The sequence below is a fragment of the Primulina tabacum genome, chromosome 9 (assembly GCF_025594145.1).
Source record: "Primulina tabacum isolate GXHZ01 chromosome 9, ASM2559414v2, whole genome shotgun sequence".
NCBI classification, from domain to species: Eukaryota; Viridiplantae; Streptophyta; class Magnoliopsida; order Lamiales; family Gesneriaceae; genus Primulina; species Primulina tabacum.
In genome coordinates, this window is record NC_134558.1 from 26509033 (window position 1) to 26533005 (window position 23973).

General features: G+C 35.7%; 1 non-coding gene across 1 annotated transcript; it reads left to right on the forward strand.

The window, feature by feature from the left end:
- Window positions 1-3280: 3280 nt before the first annotated feature.
- Window positions 3281-3389, forward strand: LOC142504682 (small nucleolar RNA R71). Its single transcript, XR_012804307.1, has one exon. It is a non-coding gene; the product is annotated as a small nucleolar RNA R71 (small nucleolar RNA).
- Window positions 3390-23973: the final 20584 nt, after the last annotated feature.

Sequence of the window (23973 nt, forward strand, 5' to 3'; positions counted from 1 at the left end):
AATAACAAAATCCATCGTATCAGTCGTGGCTTTGCATCCTGTTTGGTCAACAAATATCTAATAGCAGAATGATCAGTAAACACAATAGTCGTTGATCCAATCAAATAAGAACGAAATTTATCTAATGCAAATATTACAGCAAGTAGTTCTTTTTCAGTTGTGGAGTAATTCATTTGAGCATTGTTTAAAGTTCTACTTGTATAATATATCACATAAGGCTTACCGTTTCTTCTTTGACCCAGTACTGCACCGACTGCATAATCACTCGCATCGCACATGATTTCAAATGGTAAAGACCAGTCAGGAGGTTGCATAATAGGAGCTGATGTTAAATGTCGAATAATTTTATCAAAAGCATTTTGACATTCTTGAGTCCACTCAAATGCAGTGTCTTTTGTTAAGAGGTTACAAATGGGTTTAGAGATTAAACTAAAGTCCTTTATAAACCTCCGATAAAATCCAGCATGTCCCAAAAATGAGCGAATTTCTTTAATGCTTTTTGGAGGGGGTAAATTGGCAATGACGTCAACTTTTGCTTTATCAACTTCAATTCCATGAGATGACACGACATGTCCCAAAACAATTCCAGAAGTAATCATGTAATGACATTTTTCCCAATTTAAAATAAGACCTTTTTCCTCGCATCTTTTTAAAATTTTTTCCAAATTTTCAAGACAATTATCAAATGTATTCCCAAAGACAGTTAAATCATCCATGAAAATTTCCAAACAATTTTCAACCATGTCGCAAAAAATGCTTAGCATACATCTTTGAAATGTTGCTGGGGCATTGCATAAACTAAATGGCATCCTTCTGAATGCAAATGTTCCAAAAGGACATGTGAATGTAGTTTTTTCTTGATCTTCGAGTGCATTTGGAATTTGATAATAACCTGAATATCCATCAAGAAAACAGTAGTATGGATGACCTGCTACTCTTTCTAAAATTTGATCCAAAAATGGTAATGGAAAATGATCTTTTCTAGTGGCGTCATTTAATTTTCTATAATCAATACACATCCGCCAACTAGATGGGACTCGACTTGTTAACAATTCACCTTTTTTCATTTTTTATCACTGTGATGCCAGATTTTTTTGGAACTACTTGTGTTGGGCTTACCCACTTACTATCATAAATATGGTAGATAATCCCAACATCAAGTAGTTTGAGAACTTCAGTTTTCACAACATCTTTCATGTGTGGATTTAATCTCCTTTGTGGTTGTTGAGATGTTTTAGCATTTTCTTCTAAATGAATTTTGTGTGTGCAAATTAGTGGATTAATGCCCTTGAGATCTTTTAGTGTCCAACCAATTGCATTTTTATGTCTTTTAAGCATATCAACTAATTTACCTTCTTGATCACTTTCTAGTTTGGAAGAAATTACCACCGGATATGTTTCATCTTCTCCAAGAAATGCATACTTCAATTCTTCTGGCAAGGGTTTTAACTCCAATATGGGTGGTTCGTCTTTGTTCTCATATTTTGCATCAAATTCTTTCTCTGATCCTGGTAACGAGTGATACCTGATAAAATCATCAAGATCAATTTCAATATTTTCTTTAACAATTTCAATTGAACAAATATCTAATTGATCACGAATACTCCCTTCTTGAATGTTTTCTTCCACAAGAGTTTCAATAAGATTTTCATCTTCACTTTCATCTCCTTTGTCATGTGGTTGCTTACAAAGATTAAAAACATTGAGCTCCAAGGTCATGTTACCAAATGACAACTTCATTATTCCATTCCTGCAATTTATAAGGGCATTAGAAGTTGCTAAAAATGGACGACCCAGAATTACAAGAATTGCATTACAAGCTTTGATAGGTTGTGTATCTAAAACTATGAAATCGACAGGATATACAAAGTTATCAACTTGGACCAATACGTCTTCTATCATACCTCTTGGCACTTTAACAGATCTATCGGCAAGTAAAAGTGTTACCGAAGTTGATTTTAACTCGCCTAGATTGAGTTCTTGATAAACTGAATATGGAAGTAAATTCACACTAGCTCCAAGATCAAGCAAGGCTTTTTTAATCTTTCGTTCTCCAATAATACATGAAATAGTAGGACAATCAGGGTCTTTGTATTTCAAAGTATTTTGAATGATTGCACTTACTTGTTCGGCTAAAAATGCTTTCTTTTTCACATTCAATTTTCTTTTCACAGTGCACAAGTCTTTCAAAAATTTGGCATATGATGGTACCTGTTTTATTGCATCTAATAAAGGAATATTAACTTTTACTTGTTTAAAAATATCATATATATCAGAATTCAAATTTGATTTTTTTGTATTTTTCAATGCATGAGGGAATGGTGGTGACACTGTCTGTTGAACCTCCTCTTCGCAAGTTATGGGTTCCACTTCCTTACTCTTTGGAGTTGATTTATCATCATCTTCACAAGGTTCAAGAATGGATTTTTCCACAACCTTACCACTTCGAAGGGTAATAACAGATTTTACCTGATCCATCGATCGAGTTCCAGAAGTTCCAGTTTGTGAATGATGATCCTTGGGATTAGGCAGAGGTTGTGAAGGAAATTTACCTTTTTCATGAACATTAAGTGCAGATGCAAATTTAGCAAGAGTATCTTTCAAATCTGTCATGGTTTGAGCAGTTTGAGTATTGATAGACTCTTGCTTTGCAATGAAAGAATTCAATGTATCTTCCAAATTTCTTTTAGGTGGAGGAACATAAGGTGCATAATTTTGAAAATTTTGTTGATTTTGGAAATGTGGTTGTGAAAATTGTGCAGAATTATCGTTCCTCCAACTAAAATTTGGATGATTTCGCCAACCTGGATTGTAATTTTGAGAAAATGGTTCAAAATTTGGCCTTTTGAAATTGTTCAAAACATTGGCTTGTTCATGGAGACATTCTTTAAAAGAGGGCAAAGTGGGACAATCTTTTGTAAAATGATCACTTGTATCACAGATGTGACACACAATTTCTTGAACATATTTTAATTGACCATTCTTTTTCAATTCAAGTGCCTCAACTTTTCTTGCCAAAGAGGTAAATCTAGCTTGAAGATCATGTTCATCTTTGAGAGTGTACATACCTCCACCAGATGTAGGAGATTGAATCTTGTTTGATGGTTCGATTGTACCTATAGTGTCCCAATTTTGAGCATTTTCAGCTAATGAATCGAGATACTCAATTGCCTCATTTGGATCTTTATCTTCAAATGTTCCATTACACATAAATTCAACCATTTGCCTATCTTTAGGTGTTAAGCCTTCATAAAATTGAGAAACAACTCTCCAAATTTCAAAACCATGATGTGGACAAAGGTTAAGCAATTCTTTGTATCTATCCCAAAACTGATAAAAAGTTTCTCCTTGTTTTTGAGTGAAAGTAATGATTTGCCTTTTGAAAGAATTTGTTCTATGAGATGGAAAAAACTTTTTCAAAAATTGTTGTTGCAATTCATCCCAAGTTCAAATGGATCCCGATCTAAGATTTTGTAACCAAGTTTTAGCTTTATCTTTTAAAGAAAAAGGAAAAAGCTTAAGTCGAATGGTGTTCATGCTACAATTTAGATCATTATATGTGTTGCACACTTCTTCAAACTCTCGTAAATGCATGTATGGATTTTCAGAATCTAAGCCATGAAAATTGGGTAAAAGTTAGATAATACCAGGCTTAAAATTGAAATGAGATGCATCAGGGGGAAAAACTAGACATGAAGGTGCACTAGTACGTGTAGGATTCATGCGATCTCTAAGTGTTCTTCGTCTATCATGATCATGTTGAGATTGAATTTCATCTTCATTTTCTTGGATGGGTTCTTCCGCCATGTTTTGTAAAAATAAAGGGTTATTTCGAATGAGTCGACCACTAAGTGTACGTGACCAAATGCTCATGCAAATGCAAATGCAAAAAAAATAAAAACACACAAAAGCAATAAAAATTTAAATAAAGAAAAATAAACTATAAACAAAATTAAATAGACTTGAAATTAAATTATACTTCCCGGCAACGGCGCCAAAAACTTGTTGCGACTTTGATTGTTGCACTCCCAAGAGCAGGTTGTCCACAAGTAGTATAGTTCGGTGAGTCCGAATATCGTATCCACAGGGAAGCTAAGGTAATTACAAATCCACTACAATGTCTTTTTGTTTTGTTTTTGTTTTTTGTTTCTTTTTAATTTTAATTGTTTGAATCTTTAACGGGTAAATTTTAATTGTTCAGATTTTAATTTAAGTAGTTGAGATTAAAGGATCCACTCTTGGTATTTTAATAAAGTTAACATTAACGAACATTATGAAATCCACTTAATAAAATGGTTCCAATATATTAAATAATCATATTTATATTATGTTATATATTATTATCTTATAAGTATATAATATATACCAAAACTTATAAATGTGGTCAAGTATTTATTGTGCTATATAAATTTGTAAACACTGAATCAAGGTTCCCACTTTAAATGGTTGGTAAAACCAAACTAACATTTAAATGGTACCAAGAAATTAATATTATGATATATTTATATATAGTAAATCAAGGTTCCCACTTTAAATGGTTGGTAAAACCAAACAAACATTTAAATGGTTCCAAGAATTTAATATTATAATATATTCATATATAATAAATCAAGGCATCCACTTTAAATGGTTGGTAACACCAAACTAACATTTAAATGGTTCCAAGAATTTAGTATAACATATAGCAACAATAAATCAAAACTCCCACTTATAAGTAGGGTATAAAAATGCTTAAAGAAATAAATATAACATAAACAATAAATAATGATTAAATAATATAAAACATAGATTCTTACCTTTTAGTAACCTTATTATCATGCCAAGAGTTTCACCTTTTCATCTCAACTTTAGGAAGTTAGCTATCCATTATTCAAAGTGTAAAACTTTGAATATGAAATTAACATGCTAATTATATTTAAATGAAGAAATAAAGAAAAAATATAGAGAGAAATATTATGAACTCAAAGGTTTGTTCATAGAATGAGGGATATCTCAATACATTACAATGCACCCCTATTTATAGCCAAATTTGGGGAGACAACCACAAATAAAATATTATTTTTTTACACAAAAGTCTTCATTGGTGTTCCAAGATATTATATTATATTACACATCATTTTTGAAAATCTTCTTCTTGGAATTTGCTTGTTCACATAAAAAGAAACATGTGGATAATTGAGTTGTCTAGTTGTGGTATTTTTTTCAAATCATTTGACCAAGTAATTTGAGAGATATGGTCAAAATACTAGAGCATGGTAAAATTGCCACTTCTTTGGTAACTTTATTTATTGCTTAATTTGATCCCAATTGTGAGAGGATTTTTATCTCATGCTTGACACCAATATTGTAGATATTAACATCAACTTTCTACAAGTCCAAGAATCATCTTAATCCCATTTGCAACGCCAAGTTTATTCTTGTTTTATCGAACCTGTAAAAAATAGTAAAAACTTGTAATTACACAACAACTTATATTTTATACAATTTATTATAAAACATATAATATTTAAACATTTAATAAAACAAAAACTATATATTTATATTATAAAACATTTAATTAATGTAAAATTTTTATGTTTATCATTTCCAACTAAAATAGTTGCTGAGATCGATGCAACAAATGCTGAATACAGATGGAAGAAATCTCGTCTATCAGAATTGGTGATAGATAACACATCTGATCCGGTAAGAACTCGGAATCAAATGATTAATTTATTTATTCATCCAGCTTTTGTTTCTCAACTGGAACCGAAAAAAACTGATGAAGCTCTTGCTGATCCTAACTGGATAAATGCTATGCAAGAAGAGCTAAATCAGTTTACTTATAACAATGTCTGGAACTTAGTTCCAAGACCAGTTTCTAAAAGTGTTATAGGTACGAAATGAGTGTACAGAAACAAACTGAACGAAGATGGTTTAGTTGTGCGCAATAAAGCGAGGCTTGTAGCACAAGGATATAGGCAAGAAAAATGAACAGATTACGACGATACATATGCACAAGTTGCAAGACTGGAAGAAATCAGAATGTTTCTTGCTTATGCCTCATTCAAAAACTTTGAAGTCTACCAAATGGACATGAAGAGTGCATTTCTTAATAGTCAGTTGCAGGAAGAAGTATATGTTAAACAACCACCAGGTTTTGTTAATCACTCTCTTTCTGATCATGTTTATCATTTGAACAAAGCTCTATATGGTCTTAAACAAGCTCCAAGAGCTTGATATGAAACACTTTCAAAATTCCTAACTGATCATGATTTTACTGTTGGATCAGTTGATAAGACTATGTTCAAATTTTAAAAAAATGATCATATTTTACTTGTGCAAATATATGTTGATGATATTATTTTTGGGTCAACTAACCCCAAATTATGTGAGAAATTTGCCAAATTAATACATTAAAAATTTAATATGAGTATGATGCGTGAAATGACATTATTTCTCGGTCTGCAAGGGAAACAACTGGAAACTGGTACTTTTATCAGTTAGACCAAATACACGAAGGAATTTCTCAAGAAATTTGGCATAGAAACATATTCAGCTGCAAATACTCCCATGAGTTCTTCGATTAAATTAGATAATGATCAAGGGGGAATATTAGTTGAGACAGCACTCTACAGAGGTCTAATAGGGTCTTTATTATACCTAACTCCTAGTCGTCCTAATATTGTATTTGTTATTTGTATGTGTGCCAGATTTCAGGCAAATCTTAAGCAATCACACTTTTTAACTACCAAACGTATAATGAAATATCTTAAAGGCACACAAAATGTGGGCTTATGGTATGCTAAGGACTCATCGTTAAATTTAGTTGGCTATTCAATGGCATATTATGCAGGAGGTAAGTTTGATCGTAAAAACACCAGTGGATCATGTCAGTTTCTAGGAGACAGACTGATTTCATGGTTTAGCAAGAAGCAAACATCTATAGCAATTTCCACAACTGAAGCAAAATATCTTACTGCTAGAAGCTGCTGCGCTCAACTGCTCTGGGATCAGCAACAAATGAAACACTATGGAGTCATTGCAAAAGAATCACCAACCTTTTGTGATAATACAAGCACTATTGCGATTACATATAATCAAGTTCTTCACTCAAGGACCAAGAATATCAATGTCAGACATCATTTCATCAGAGATCATGCTCTAAATAAGGCAATCAGGCTGGAATACATACAAACTGATCAACAAGCAGCTGAAATCTTCACCAAACCATTACCCGAGACTAAGTTTTCTCATTTTCGCAATATTCTTTTTTTAATTGATCTGTCTTAATTATATTTTTTTAATACTGATATGTCAGTTATTGCTAATTATTATTCAGTTAATCAATTGTCAGTCAGTCAACTGCTAGTTAGTCAACTGATATCAGTTAGTATGGAGAAAGGAAACAGAAATGAATCAAAACAGCAACTTTATTGATAATATCTTTCACATATTACACGAGTTATTTCCCTATCATTGGCTTCTAGCCAAAGGGACATCCAATTAGACAAATCATTACAGGAAATTCTTCTGAAGCTTTCCGAAAAGACAATTTTTTCCAGCACTCTCACTACAACAAATTTTCCATTCAACAACACACATACTGTAACGCCCCAGATTCGACGACTGTGCTCACTGTACCACGACGAGTCTTTCCAGCGTGCTTATGTCCTCACTCACACGCACACTGGGAAACTTCCCAGGAGGTCACCCATCCCAAAATTGCCCCAAGTCAAGCACGCTTAACTTTGGAGTTCTTATGTGATGAGCTACCGAAAAGAAGATGCACCTTCGTGATATGAGTAGTACAAATCAAATCTTTTAAGCCCTCTTCAACTGTACAGTCCATTACATTGAACAGTCTCGGAATCCCTCTCATTCCCGTGTGGGTTCGGTTCATTCATGTTCCCTTCACCTAGAAGCCTGCCAGGAGCCGCTCATTGTCCGTGCAACTGATGGCACCGGCGATCACCCCCCGCCCTCTTCGGCCCCGGGCCTCACATGCCCACCAGCTTCCGCTTGGTTCGTCCCCGAACCACACCGTACTAAGAGAGGTCGGCTCTGATACCACTTGTAACGCCCCAGATTCGACGACTGTGCTCACTGTACCACGACGAGTCTTTCCAGCGTGCTTATGTCCTCACTCACACGCACACTGGGAAACTTCCCAGGAGGTCACCCATCCCAAAATTGCCCCAAGTCAAGCACGCTTAACTTTGGAGTTCTTATGTGATGAGCTACCGAAAAGAAGATGCACCTTCGTGATATGAGTAGTACAAATCAAATCTTTTAAGCCCTCTTCAACTGTACAGTCCATTACATTGAACAGTCTCGGAATCCCTCTCATTCCCGTGTGGGTTCGGTTCATTCATGTTCCCTTCACCTAGAAGCCTGCCAGGAGCCGCTCATTGTCCGTGCAACTGATGGCACCGGCGATCACCCCCCGCCCTCTTCGGCCCCGGGCCTCACACATACGACAACTCTTTTTCGCTAAAATCGTTGTCTTTTATTTTTTACAACGGGTTTTATGAAAACTTTTGTCGTATGGCAAAGACAACGGTTTTTAGAGGGTTTTTGTATGATCAACGACAGCGGTTCTATAAATTGTTATCTATTAGCGTGTTTTTTTGGACAATCGACAACCCGTTGTCTTTGAGCGATTTTTTAGGGTCAACGACATCGGTTTTATAAACTATTATCTATTAGCGTATTTTTTGAACAATCGACAACGGGTTCGATTTTAGAAAACCGCTGTCAATTAGCGTGTTTTTTGGACAAAACACAACAGTTTTACTAAACTGTTGCTAGATTTCGCGACGGGTTTAGCAAAACCGTCGCGAAATTTAGCGCCGGTTTCTTAAAACCATCGCATTGCTTAAATTTAGCGACCGTTTCTTAAAATCGTTGCATTGACGGTTATGTCAAAACCGTCGCTAGGTTTTAAGCTAAAACGTCATATTTTAAATTCGCGACAGTTTTCGATCACAAACCGTCGCGAAAATTTTACATTAGCGACGGTTTATTAATAATCGTCGCTAAAAGCGACACTTTTAAATTATTAGCGACGGTTTATAAAATTATCGTCGCTACTATAAATACCAACTCCATTTTCTTCACACCACTTCACAACACTTAAAATTTTTCTCTTACACGATTTTAGTTTCGATTTTTAGTAAAAAAATTTCCTTCGCTTTATTGTAAATTTTTAAGTGTTAGTTAAGATCATGAATGTTGTTAGATTTATTAAATTGTTAAAAGTAATTTTTTATTTTACTGAAACAATTAGCGACGGACATATCACAAACCGTCGCTAAATTAGCGACAGACTTTATGGAAAATCCGTCGCTATGTTTAGCGACGGTGTATTTAGCCGTCGCTAATTAGCGATGGTTAAATCCGTTGCTAATGTAAAAAAGCCGTCGCAAATTTTAGCAACGACAACGGCTTTAACGCACTTTCAACAACACCTTCAGCTACAACAGTTTTTAAATGCGATAACGGATTTTATTTGTTGTCGTATTGCGTTTTTGTAGTAGTGTCTCTGCTCCAATAACATCAACTCTACAAGACCTTCATTAGTGGCAAGATCTGAAGTATGGATAACATCGAGACTGAAACGACCTCGATTTTTTTCTAATCTTAAATCATAAATTCCAAATTACTAAATAAAATAATTTTGCATAATCATGAATCATAATAATTTAACAATTTAAATCTCAGGGCATAAAATAAAATCCTAAATCGACTTTTGAAAAGATCACTAACAATAAAAATAAAGCATAAAATATCTATAATAAAAATCATTAACATAATCTTTAAATCCTTAATCAAATAAGCTAGTGCGGAAATATAAAGGCCCTTGGGTGTGTACTGCTGCACTCGATCGACTCAATCATCACCGCCTCCAAAAATCATCAAATCATGCATCATACAAACCTAGTAAGTCTAAATACTAAACATGTTCTTAACATGGATAACAAATAATACCTATACATTCACATGAATTTAAAAATCATATTTTTATTTAAAATAATCTTTTGAACATAAATAAACCATTAAAAATCATTTAAGTATAATTAAATCATAAATAGTAAAACTATTTTAAAATAACTTTAAGCATAAATAAATCATTTAAAAATAGCTTTAATCACCATCATGAATCATATATCATAAAATCATTAAAATCGTAAAGCTTTCAATCATATATCATTTTGGGTAAAGTTTGATCCTTGAAAGTGACTAGCTTTTATCATTTGGTCGACTGCAGTCTTAGCTCCACATGGTCCATGGGGGTATGCACTAGGCTCCACCGTGGAAATACGATCGTTGGGGTTCCCTCTGAGGCCTTTTTCCATAGACAGGTTCCCTCGGGGGCCTTTTCCCAAACATGGGTTCCCTCTGGGGCTTTTTCCCATAAATGGATTCCCTCTTCATTAATTTGAAGCCCCCGAAACATCTTATAAGTATACAAGCTCTGAATTTTCTTAAGAATTCCAAGCACACTATTTGAAATATTCTTAAACCGCTCACAAGCCCTTGTGTTCATGTTTAATACAGAAAATCAATGATCAACAGAGCTTCTCACAACTTCTTAAGTCGTTGTTTTAGTCACATACGAGAGTTTTTGAATCGATTGAATCAAAGGATTCATTTACTTCAACAATTTTTGTATTGTTGTTCAAGTGTTACTAGGAGTTTAAATTTAGGCAAGGTATAAGTCATAGATTGAAGTGGGTTTGAACAAGCCATTGTAAGACAAAGTATTTTAGTGAATTCTTTTCTAATTAGAAGAAGGAAAGATGTAGAATTATTAAACCTTCAAACTTTTATAAAAATATATTTTATTTCTTATTTTACTCATTTAATATTATCCGATTTACATTGTTAAAATCTTAGTCCTTTGATTATACAGTGATTCATCCAGTCGGATTTTTCGAAGTTTTAAAATCATTTTAAATGGTCCAGCTGTATCTGTCTTGTCAACAAAAAGTGTAGCGCCTTTACCTGGGCCTCGTAGATTTAACTAACATGCATGCATAATAAACTTAGTAACAAAATCATATTCTTAGACAGCGGAAACATAACAAAATTAAACATCAAAAATTCAATTACAAATATAAAATTCTTAAACAACCACATTGAATCGTTTAAACATAAAATCATAAAGCCAAAATAATAACTGAAATAAACCTCTTGATGAAACTTGGCCTCTCCTAGCCACTTCTATGTCCTCCTGGACCTTCCAACCTGAGACATGTCCCATGGAATGGAGTGTCCAAGATAAGAGCAAGAACTTAAGTGACAAATCACCCAATACATAATATATGGTTATACAAACTTGTATAAAACGCATGAAACATGTACTAGTATCTTGGATTAATCAAAAACATCATGCTCATTATAAAGGCGCATAAGTGTGTAATCCCTTATTTTCTCTAGGAAGGGGTTGGCTCCCACATTCAATATCAAGAGTTGGACCTGAAATGTCTTTTGTCACCAGAGCCGCTCAACCCATCGACCACTTGAATCTTGATGTCCACCTGTCAACGGAATATAAAAGGAAAAACCCCATACAACAAGGCTATCTCAAAGGATACTGGCCCATCGTGATAATATAATGCATCATAGTATCATGACAGGAACATGCATCATAAATAATGTACATAAAATACATATGAATGCATATTGTACTGATCTGAATCATTATTTTAAATAAGTACTAATTAAGAGATGATTAAATAGATGTTAATTTAGCATTATTAAGAAATTGATAATTCCGGATCAACCTATTGGGATCCACCGAATTTAAAATTGACCATCCAATCTACTTCAGATTATATTATCCTCGAGAAATATAACTAGACGAATGAGATTATAACACATGGAAGATAAGATTGATTTCAGATCTTCTGAACTAGTCGGATGCAGCCTATAAATCAAATTTATTTCATTTGTTTCCTACACCACTTTCCTTCAACTACACGTCGGGAAGCTTCACAGCTAGTGTCGACTCAAGGAGGAGTCGATGAACCGGGACACAAAAATCGAGAAATCATCAGTGGGCTGACGACGAATGCATGTATAATCCTAATATCTTAAATAGTGATTTAATGATCATTAGGAAAAACTTTTAAGCATGTTTAGTAATTCAAGATCAGACTTGATAGTGAATTCATTATGTTGGTATTGTTTAAGTTCAGACGAGTAACTTTCCGTCAGATTGTTTTAGCGAGGTATGTGATGTACTGAAACGACCCTAGCTTTTTAACTTTGAAATTCTACCAAAAAAATTCTTATATCCATTAATTTGAAAACCAACAATTGAAAGTAATTTAACATTTCCATAAATCGAAATAATTTAACAAGTTAAATCTCAAGTGCATAAAATATCTAAAACCGTCAATTACCCAAAATTCAACTTATATCTTTAACAAGATCAAAATTAACTTCAAATTAAAGCATAAAATCTCTAATAAAATACTTCAAACTTTGCCTATCAATCTAGTGCGGAAAATAAAGTTCCTCGGGAGTGTACTGCCGTACGCGGTCAACTCAAGCGTCAGCGCCTCCCTCAACAACATCATCACCTGCAACATTCAAACCTCTAGTGAGTCTAATGATTCAGCACGTCCTAAACATGATTAACAAATAATACATATACAAGCACATCCATTAAATCATACTTTTATTTAAAATAATTTTATGCATAAATAAATCATATATCGTAAAACCATTTAATCATAAAATTTTGCATCATTTATCATTTTGGGTGAAGTTTGATCATTGAAAATGACTAGCCATTTATCCTCTGGTCGACTGATCAGTCTTAGTTCACCATTGCACATGGGGACGAGCACTAGGCACCACCGTAAAATATGAAAATACGATCTTCGGGATTCCTCTGGGACCTTGTCCCGTAAACGGGCTCTCTCTAGGGCCTTCTCCCTCACGATATCCCCATAAAATTGTATGTTCACCGTTCTTTCGTAAAAAGGATCCCCTCATATCCTCTAATATATTTATCACTGTCAATTCACATCATTCAAAATATTTTTCCTTTTTAAATCATAAAATATCATGGCTTTCCAAAAACATCATTTTAATAGTAAAAATTGTACAGTTTTACCATAAATCATAAATATCATATTTTCAACAAAATCATCATTTTATATCATTTATCATTCGTTATGACCCTTCGGGGCTGCCAAGACTTTTCGTAGTACCCAGGTGCAAAATGTATGTTTTGCCCCTAGACGTAAAATTTCTCGATTTTGAATTTTTCTTACTTTTATTGACTTTAGACCATCCCAAATAATTATTTAAGCTTAAATTAAAATTTTGATATTTTTATTTGACGTAAATTCTAGTATTTAAATTTAATTCCTTAATTACTAATTCATGAAACGTTTAGTTCCTGAATTAATTCAAACTTTAATATTTTCTTTCCAAATTTTAATCATAGACTTTTTATACCTAAATAAACTTCGTGAACCATAAACTGACTCCCGTGGACCATGGCTCGAGCTCTTTTTCCTTTCCCTAGCCATAATTCGAACTCTAGGCTAACCCATCGAGCCAACCCTCATTTTTCTTGGACCATGGTCGAGCCACCTCGAGCCATCACCTGACCAGACTTCCTAGGGACCCAACAAAACCCCTTGGACCACACATGAGCCGCATCCCATGCGCACGCAGTTCCTGCGCACAAGAACAAGAGACGCGCAAGCTTCCCTCTAAATTTGATCGAGCCGCCTTGGACCCAGCCGCACCAGCTCTAGCCTTGACCAGAGGACAACCTCCCTAGACCCTACTGGACCAGCCTAGACCTACCCAACCAAGCCACAAGCCCTTCCTCCCGCGATCGCACCTAGCGTGCATGGGGAGAGTCCTTGCACGCATGGAATCTTCCCCCATCGACCATACATGATGGCTAGGACTCCTCCTACTCTGAACCACGTCCGGCACGACCCTTGCCCAAGCCTTGGCCGAGCCGCACGCGGGTTCCTCCACCTAGCCGAACCCAAGCTATGAAACCCATGAAGGAAAACCCTAGGTTCCTTCTTCCTAGAAAACCTCGATTCCAGCCATCGTTTTCAACCTTGAATCGTCCTTGTTATATCCTTAAAATATCCTATGTTTACATCGTACTCGTTGAAAATCATAACATGACCATATGCACGTAAAAATCTTTAAAACTTTGAGAATAATTTTCAAAACGATAAATTCGAACTCCAATATTTTTCATGCAAAAATACATGAAACATACATATAATAGTTTGAATGATGCGTCAAAGGGTTTAGAAAACGTTCCTTTACGTTTTAAACGCTTGAATATACGATCGTCGGCGAGGGCAGGAAAAGGAACGAGCGGTGGACGAAGAACCCTAGTTTTTCCTCCTTGAAGATTTCGAATTTTGGTGTGTGTTGTGTGTGTACTTATTGGCTGAATGGTGTGTTTAGAAACATATGTTTTTATTTTATAGGTTTTAATTTGCATGATAATAGGCTTGGGTTTTGGGCTTTAAAGTTTATGAGCAATTGGGCCTACTCAATTTAATTAAATTGGACTCAATAACACTTATTAATTGAAAATAAAAGATTATAAAAATTATTTTTCAAAAATAATGTATTTGATATTTTAAAGTCCCTCGTTTTCCCAAAACCGGCTTCCCGGATAAAAACGAGCTCGTCTCGTAAAATAATTTGAAATCTGTCTTTTTTAGAAAAAAAATCATTTTTAAATTATTTAATCATGCAGTCATATTTTTAATAATATAATATACATCAAGTAAGCATTTAAAATTAATTAATTAAAACAATTATGTAATTTAATTCATTTGCATGCATATGGTTTACGTAGGTTGGTATGGACGTTACAAATCCCCCCCCCCTCCAAATAAAATTTTGTCCTCAAAATTAAGACGTACCTAATAATTCGGGATATCGACTCCTCATCTCTGACTCCGTCTCTCAAGTGGTTTCTTCCTCCGAGTGATTTAGCCATTTGACTTTGACTATCTTTATCACCTTTCGAGTATCTCAAATGGTCCAATGTATTTTGGACTAAGTTTGCCTTTCTTGCCAAATCTCATAATACCCTTCATAGGTGCTATTTTAACGAATATATGATCACCAACTGCAAACTCGAGATCTCCTCTCCTTTGGTCCGCGTAGCTCTTCTGTAAACTTTGAGAGTGTTCATTCTTTCTCGGATCATGACTATCATTTCTGCGGTGTGTTGAACTATATCGGGTCCTAATGTAGCTTTTTCTCATACCTCATCTCAATGGATGGGTGATCTATACTTTATTCGAAAGAGTGCCTCTTATGGAACCATTTCTATAGATGATTGATAACTCTTATTGTAAGTGAACTCCACTAGAGGTAGATTCGATTCCCAACACCCTTGAAAATCGATCACGCATGCTCGAAGTAGATCCTCTAATAACTGTACGACTCTCTTGGACTGGCCGTCGGTATGAGGATGAAATACGGTACTAAATAGTAGTTTAGTACCTAGCGTTGCATGTAAACTCTTGCGTTTTAGAACGCTCAAATATACGATCTTCAGCGTGGGGTGCGAAGAAGAACGAACGGACGACGAAGATTCCGTGTTTTCTCCTCTCAAAATTTTAGAAACTTAGGTGTGTGTGAAGTGTGTGATTTCGGCTGATAAGAGCCACAAAAATCTAATAATCCTTTTAGATTTTAATTTTCACGTTAATGGGCTTAGGTTTTTGGCCTTTGAGTTTAGGAGCAATTGGGTCTACGAATCCAGATAAATTAGGCTCAATGACACCTATTTAATTGAAAAATAAAGTTTATAAAATTTAGTTTTCAAAAATAATACTTTTGATTTTTTAAAAGTCTCTCGTTTGCCCAAAACCTGCTTCCCGGATAATAGAAATATCGTCTAGTAAAATAATTTGAACTCTACCATTTTTAGAAAAATTCAATCATATTTAATCTTATTAATAAGCCTTGAAAATATTTATTCAAAAATATTTTTTTATCTTGGTCGTCCCCGGTCTTCTTTCCCTAGCCTTTTATCGAATATTCGGGTAAAATCTAAAGTTCTCATGAAATCATGTCATTCAATCATTTAATCATGCAATCAGACCTTTAATATATAATATGAATCATGTAAGCATTTAAAATCACTTAAATAAAACATTAAACACTTTAATTCATTTGCATGCATGTGGTTTACGTAGGTTGACTTTTGGACGTTACAAATCCTGACCCTTAATAAAAATTCGTCCTCGAAATTAAGACGTACCGAATAATTCGGGATAGCGACTCTTCATCTCTAACTTAGTCTCCCAAGTTGCTTCTTCCTCTGAGTGATTCAGCCACTTGACTTTGACCATTTTTATCACCTTGTTCCGCAAATTTCTCTCTTGTCTACCCAAGATTTGAGTAGGCCTCTCCCCATATGACAGGTTTGGTGTAAGTTGCAGTGGCTCATGTTCATACATGCGAAGGGTTTGACATGTACTTGCAGAGCATCGATATGTGGAAGACATTGTAAACTTCTGCGAGATTAGGTGGCAACGCACTACAAGAAATTCAAGAATCAACATCACACATACGACAACGGTTAAAAATCGTTGTCTTTGAGCGAACTCTTTAACAACAGGGGCTTTAACAAAAGTTTTAAAAGGGCCACGACAACGGTTTTTCGGTTAAAAACCGTTGTCGTTGGGACATTTTTTTGTAGTGATGCCACTCGATATGCTAATACTCCCACTTATTCGAGTATCTCAAATGGTCCAATGAATCTTGGACTAAGTTTTCTTTTCTTGCAAAATCTCATAACACCCTTCATAGGTGTCATCTTTATAAACACGTGATCACCTACTCTAAACTCAAGATCTCATCTCCTTTTGTCTGCATAGCTCTTTTTTCGACTCTGAGCAATTTTCATTCTATCTTGGATCTTGGCGACCATATATATGGTGTGTTGAACTATTTCGGGTCCCATCGTTGCCTTTTTTCCTACCTCCTCCCAATGGATAGATGATCTACATTTCCTTCCGTAGAGTGCCTCATATGGAGCCATTCCTATAGATGACTAATAACTGTTATTGTAAGTGAACTCCACTAGAGGTAGTTTCGGTTCCCAACTCACTTAGAAATTGATCACGCATGCTCGGAGTAGATCCTCTAAAATCTGTATGACTCTCTCAGACTGACCCTAGGTCTGAGGATGAAATACGGTACTGAATAGTAGTTTAGTACCTAGCGTTGCATGTAAACTCTTGCGTTTTAGAACGCTCAAATATACGATCTTCGGTTTGGGGTGCGAAGAAGAACGAACGGACGACGAAGACTCTGTGTTTTCTCCTCTCAAAATTTTAGAAAATCAGGTGTGTGTGAAGTGTGTGATTTCGGCTGATAAGAGCCACAAAAAACCTAAGAATCTTTTTAGATTTTATTTTCATGTTAATGGGCTTAGGTTTTGGGCCTTTGAGTTTATGAACAATTGGGTCTACGAATCCAGGTAAATTAGGCCCAATAATACCTATTTAATTGAAAAATAAAAGTTTATAAAAATTAGTTTTAAAAAATAATACTTTTGATCTTTTAAAAGTCTCTCGTTTGCCTAAAATCGGCTTATCGGATAATAGAAATATCGTCTGGTAAAATAATTTGAACTCTACCATTTTTAGAAAAATTCAATCATATTTAATCTTATTAATAAGCCTTGAAAATATTTATTGAAAAATATTTATTTTATCTTGGTCGTCCCCGGTCTTATTTCCCCAGCCTTTCATCGAATATTCGGGTAAAATCTAAAGTTCTCATGAAATCATGTCATTCAATCATTTAATCATGCAATCAGACCTTTAATCTATAATATAAATCATGTAAGCATTTAATATCAATTAAATAAAACAATTAAACACTTTAGTTCATTTGCATGCATGTGGTTTACGTAGGTTTACTTTTGGAGGTTACAAATCCTCCCCCTTAATAAAAATTCGTCCTCGAAATTAAGACATACCGAATAATTTGGGATAACGACTTTTCATCTCTAACTTAGTCTCCCAAGTTGCTTCTTCCTCTGAGTGATTCAGCCACTTGACTTTGACCATTTTTATCACCTTGTTCCGCAAATTTCTCTCTTGTCTACCCAAGATTTGAGTAGGCCTCTCCTCATATGACAGGTTTGGTGTAAGTTGCAGTGGCTCAAAGTTCATACATGCGAAGGGTTTGACATGTACTTGCAGAGCATCGATATGTGGAAGACATTGTAAACTTCTGCGAGATTAGGTGGCAACGCACTACAAGAAATTTAAGAATCAACAACACACATACGACAACGGTTAAAAATCGTTGTCTTTGAGCGAACCAGTTTAACAACAGAGGCTTTAACAAAAGTATTAAAAGGGCAACGACAACGGTTTTTCGGTGGGCATTTTTTTTGTAGTGACGCCACTCGATATGCTAATACTCCCACTTATTCGAGTATCTCAAATGGTCCAATGAATCTTGGACTAAGTTTTCTTTTCTTGCAAAATCTCATAATACCCTTCATAGGTGTCATCATTATAAACACGTGATCACCTACTCTAAACTCAAGATCTCGTCTCCTTTTGTCTGCGTGGCTCTTTTTTCGACTCTGAGTAGTTTTCATTCTATCTTGGATCTTGGCGACCATATATGCGGTGTGTTGAACTATTTCAGGTCCCATCGTTGCCCTTTTTCCTATCTCGTCCCAATGGATAGATGATCTACATTTTCTTCCGTAGAGTGCCTCATATGGAGCCATTCCTATAGATGACTAATAAATGTTATTGTAAGTGAACTCCACTAGAGGTAGTTTCGGTTCCCAACTCGCTTAGAAATAAATCACGCATGCTCGAAGTAGATCCTCTAAAATCTGTATGACTCTCTCAGACTGACCCTCGGTCTGAGGATGAAATACGGTACTGAATAGTAGCTTAGTCCCCAATGCTGCATGTAGACTCTTCCAAAATTATGAAGTGAAACATGTGTCTCTGTCCGATACTATAGACACTGGAATCCCATGCAGTCTAACTATATATTGAATATATAGCCCTGCATACTGAGTCATGGAAAAATTCGTCTTCACTGGTAGTAAATGTGCTGACTTAGTAAGACGGTCCACTATTACCCAAATGGAATTGAGTCCTTTCACCGTCTTTGACAATCTTACCATGAAATCCATAGTAATGTTTTCCCACTTCCACTCGGGAATGGGAAGTGGTCGAAGCATTCCCACTGGTCTTTGATGATCTGCCTTCACTTGTTGACATGTCAAGCATTCGGATACAAAGCGCATAATATCTCTTTCATCCCCGGCCACCAATATAAAAGTTGCAAGTCTTTGTACATCTTGGTACTTCTGGGATGAACAGAATAAGGGGTACTGTGAGCTTCAGTCATAATGTCAACTCTAAGTGAATTACCACTAGGAATCCATAGTCGACCTCGATACTTAACAATGCCATCCTTGAATGAATATAACTTGATGCCCTTCGATTCATCTCACTGTCTCCATTTCTACAATTGCTCATAATCAGACTGTCCGGCTCGAATTATATCTCGTAAAGTGGAATGTACTGTCAACGTAGCGAGATTAGGGGTCTCTCCCCTAACATAAACTTCAAGATCAAATAGTTAAATTTTCACTTGTAGAGGTTTCTGTACTGATAAATGGGCCAAAACTGCCCATTTCCTACTCAAAGCGTCGGCCACTATATTAGCTTTTTCGGGATGATATTAGTTTCACAGTCATAGTCCTTAACAAGCTCTAGCCACTGTCGTTGTGTCATACTCAAATCCTTATGGGTGAAGAAATATTTAGACTTTTATAATCCGTAAAGATCTTGCATTTCTCACCATACAAGTAGTGCCTCCAAATTTCAACGCAAATAAGACTGCGGCAAGCTCAAGATCATGTGTCGGATAATTCTTTTCATGTACTTTCAATGGTCTAGACGCATACGCTATGACTCTCTCGTGCTGCATAAGAACTGTGCCCAATCTTAGCTTCGAAGCATCGGTGTACAATACATATTCCTCTTGTTCTGTTGGCATAGCTAAAACTGGCGTTGTAGTGAGTGCTTGCTTCAATTGATCGAAGCTATTTTGACATTCTGGTCCCCAAATAAATTTTTCATTCTTCTTCATCAACGATATCAAGGGTACTGCAATAGATGAAAAACCCTTGATGAACTTAAGATCGTAGGAATCTAAACCCAAGAAACTACGTATTTCTGTCACACTTTTAGGTGTAGGCCACTGCTTAACTGACTCAACCTTAGATGGGTTGACCTCTACTCCCTCTTTTGACACGATGTGGTCTAATAATGCCACCCTCTCTAACCAAAACTCGCACTTGATGAACTTTGCATATAATTTTCGATCTCATAAAACTTGCAAGGTCATCCTCAAATCCTGATCATGCTCCTCATGCCTCTTGGAATAAATCAAAATGTCATCGATAAAAACAATAATGAATTGATCGAGGTACGGCTGAAATACGCGATTCATGAGATCCATGAAGATCGTCGGAGCATTTTTCAATCCAAAAGGCATCACTACAAACTCATAATGCCCTATAACGCGTTCTGAAAGTCGTCTTGTGCACATCCGCCTCTTTCACCCTCAATTGGTGATATCCAGACCGTAATTCTATCTTTGAAAATACCGAAACTCCTTGAAATTGATCAAACAAATCTTCGATTTGAGGTAATGGATACTTATTCTTAACTGTCACTCTATTTAGCTCCCTATAGTCGATGCACAACCTCATAGTTCCATCCTTCTTTTTCACAAATGACACTGGCGCGTCCCATGGAGAGAAACTAGGACAAATAAATCCCTTGTGTAGCAGCACTTGAATATGGTCTTTTAATTCTATCATTTCAGCGTGTGCTAATAGATATGGTGCCTTAGAGATCGGCACGGTACCGGGCATCAACTCAATAGCAAATTCCGCTTCTTTTTCAGGTGGGATACCAGAAACATCATCAGGGAACATGTCCAGAAAATCCTTGACAACCTCCACATCCTCAATAGATCGACTGTCAGTGTCAGGTGCAGATACAATATTAGCGAGAAAACCTTGGCAACCCTTTTGAATAAGCTTCTTCGCACGCATGCACGAAATAATATGCGACATTTGATTGTTTTTCGCCGCCTCGAAGATAAATGCTTTTCTATTCGGTGGTCTAATAGATATGACCTCTGCCGAAAATCAATAATAGCCCCATTCAGTATGAGCCAATCCATTCCCAAAATAATGTCGAACTCGGCCATTGGTAGTACTATAAGGTCCGCTCGTATAATGTTCTTTTGCAATTTAAGTTCCACATCCTTAACCATGCTACTAGAGACCATTGGTTCGCCAAAAGGCACTGTAACTCGAAATCTCGACTCTACGTTCACTGGTAAGATTCCAAATTTCTTCGCGAAGGATTCAAATATGAAAGAATGCGTAGCTCCATAATCTAGCAAAGCGTAAGTAGCCATTCCCACTAGCAATATTCGTCCAGGTAATATTTGTATTATTCTCGATTAAGGCCATAAAAGTTCAAAAGTTTCCTACCATCTAGGCCCTTCTAGTTCTCATATTAGCATTTCAACCCCTTGAAGTTTCGAAAATTTCTAGTATCCCCTTAAGTTTCAAAAATTTCCAAATGACCCCTTAAAATTTTTGAATTTTGCAATCAAGTACTAGGAAATTTCGAATTTGCACTAGGTTCTCATTAATTATTTTTTGTAAATTCCCTGAGAATTTCAATCTTTTTCAATTTGATCCAAGTAACTAGTGTTTGCAAGAATTCAATTTCTTAAACCGTAAGAGTTTGTAACATGCAATTCTAATCATCAAGTTCCATGCACCACAATTAAATTATAGCATTCATGCTTATTATTTCAAGAATTAAGGCAATTTTTAAATGCTTGAATAGTCGGAGTACCTGTAATAAGCGTAGTGTCTGACTCTGCTTGCTCAGCGTGCATCACATAGGCCCTTCCACTCGTGGGTTGCTTGAGCTTTGGGCAATCACAGTCTTATGCCCCATTCCTCTGCACTTGAAGCACTTGTAGGTGCCCCACATACACTTTCCATAGTGATGGAGATCACACTCCTTGCAAAGTGGTTTCTCAGCAGTCTTCGGGACTTTTTCTCTAGGTGGTTATCTTTGTGGTTTTGGCTATACCGATCGCTTAGGTGGTCCAATAAACGGCTTCTTATTATGCTGACTAGCTTACTGGGCATGATTCCTCTTACGCTGCATCTCCCAATCAATATCCTTAAGTTATTGCTCGGCTCGAAAGCTTTAGCAACGGCAAGTAGTATAGTCAATAGGATCGGTGAGCATCACATCACGATGGATCGTCGGCCTCAATCATCCAAGAAGTGTCGTAACTTTTCCGCAACATCATCAGAAATCAAGGGCACAAAATGACAGCCACTATCAAACTTCTGCACAAACTCAGCAATAGACAAGTCCCCTTGTCGGAGACTCATAAACTCTCTCTTCAACCTCGAACGAACGTCAGAAGTGAAATATTTATCATAAAATACCCTCTTGAAACCCTCCCATGACAGTGTCGTTAAATTCACTCCTCGCTCAGCCCCCTCCCACCATAAGAAAGCATCGCCCTTCAGCAGATAGATGGTACAACGAACTCGGTCAGCGTTTGCCATATCGATATATCGAAAGATCACCTCTAAAGATCTAATTCATCTCTCAGCCACGAATGGATCAGTAGTGCCAGAAAAGTCCGCGGGATCCATCCTCCTAAATCTCTCATAGACAGCTTCCGATCGGACCCTCGCACCATTTCTCACGTGCTGCTCTAGTAAACGAGCTATACCTGACTAGTACACGGGCACTAGCATCCGGATTATGTGGAGGATGTAGAATCTCCTCCTCATGTTTATCCTCATTATCCTTACGAAGAACTCATTTAGGAGGCATCTATGTACAAATCGTCCATACCACATAACAAACATGCATTTAACATTTAAAATGAAACATGCACCTAACCTATGTATCATTTATCATGAAAGCATTTAAAGATTTAGCATATAAAATTAAAGGAGTAGAAACTAACATACTTGAGGATTGACTTCTTGAGCTTCTAGGAGTGGCAGTAACACAACCCTTTGGGCATCCTCAGCTCTGATACCAACTGAAACTTCCACTACTTTTAACTTTAAAATCCTACTAAATTTTGTTTTCTTTATAAAATTCGAAAATCATATTTAAATTAACTCAACATTTCCATAACCAAAAACTTAATTTAACATTTAAACCCTCAAGTGCATAAAATCTCTAAAACATCAATTAACAAAAATCCAAATTCATCTTTTAACATGATCAAAACTAATTTAAAAATAGAGCATAAAAAATCTATGATAAAATCATTAACAAAATCTTTTAAAATTTTAACTATTAAGCAAATACGAAAAACAATGTCCCTCGAGAGCATACTGTCTGCCCCGATCCACTCAAGCGTTAGCACCTCCCTCACTATCATCATCACATGCAGCATTCAAACCTAATGAGTCTAATGACTCAGCACATTCTAAACATGAATAACAAATAATACATATACAAGCATATGTATTAAAAATAATACTTTTATTCAAAATAAATTTGTAAGCATAATTTATTCATAAATCGTCAAATCGTAAAGCTTTCAATCATTTATAATTTTGGGTGAAGTTTTATCCTTGAAAGTGACTAGTCTTTATCCTCTGGTCGATTAATCAGTCTTAGCGCACCAATGTGCATGGGGACGGGCACTAGGCACCGACATAAAATGAAAATACGATCGTTGGGCTCCCTTTCGAACCTTCTCCCTCGCGATATTCTCAAAAATCATATATCATATCTTTTTTGTCACAGCTAATTCACATCCCTTAAAATGTTTTCTTTTCTTTTTAATCATAAAATATCATGTTATTTCCACATTTTTAAAATAGCATTTTTAACATAAAAATTG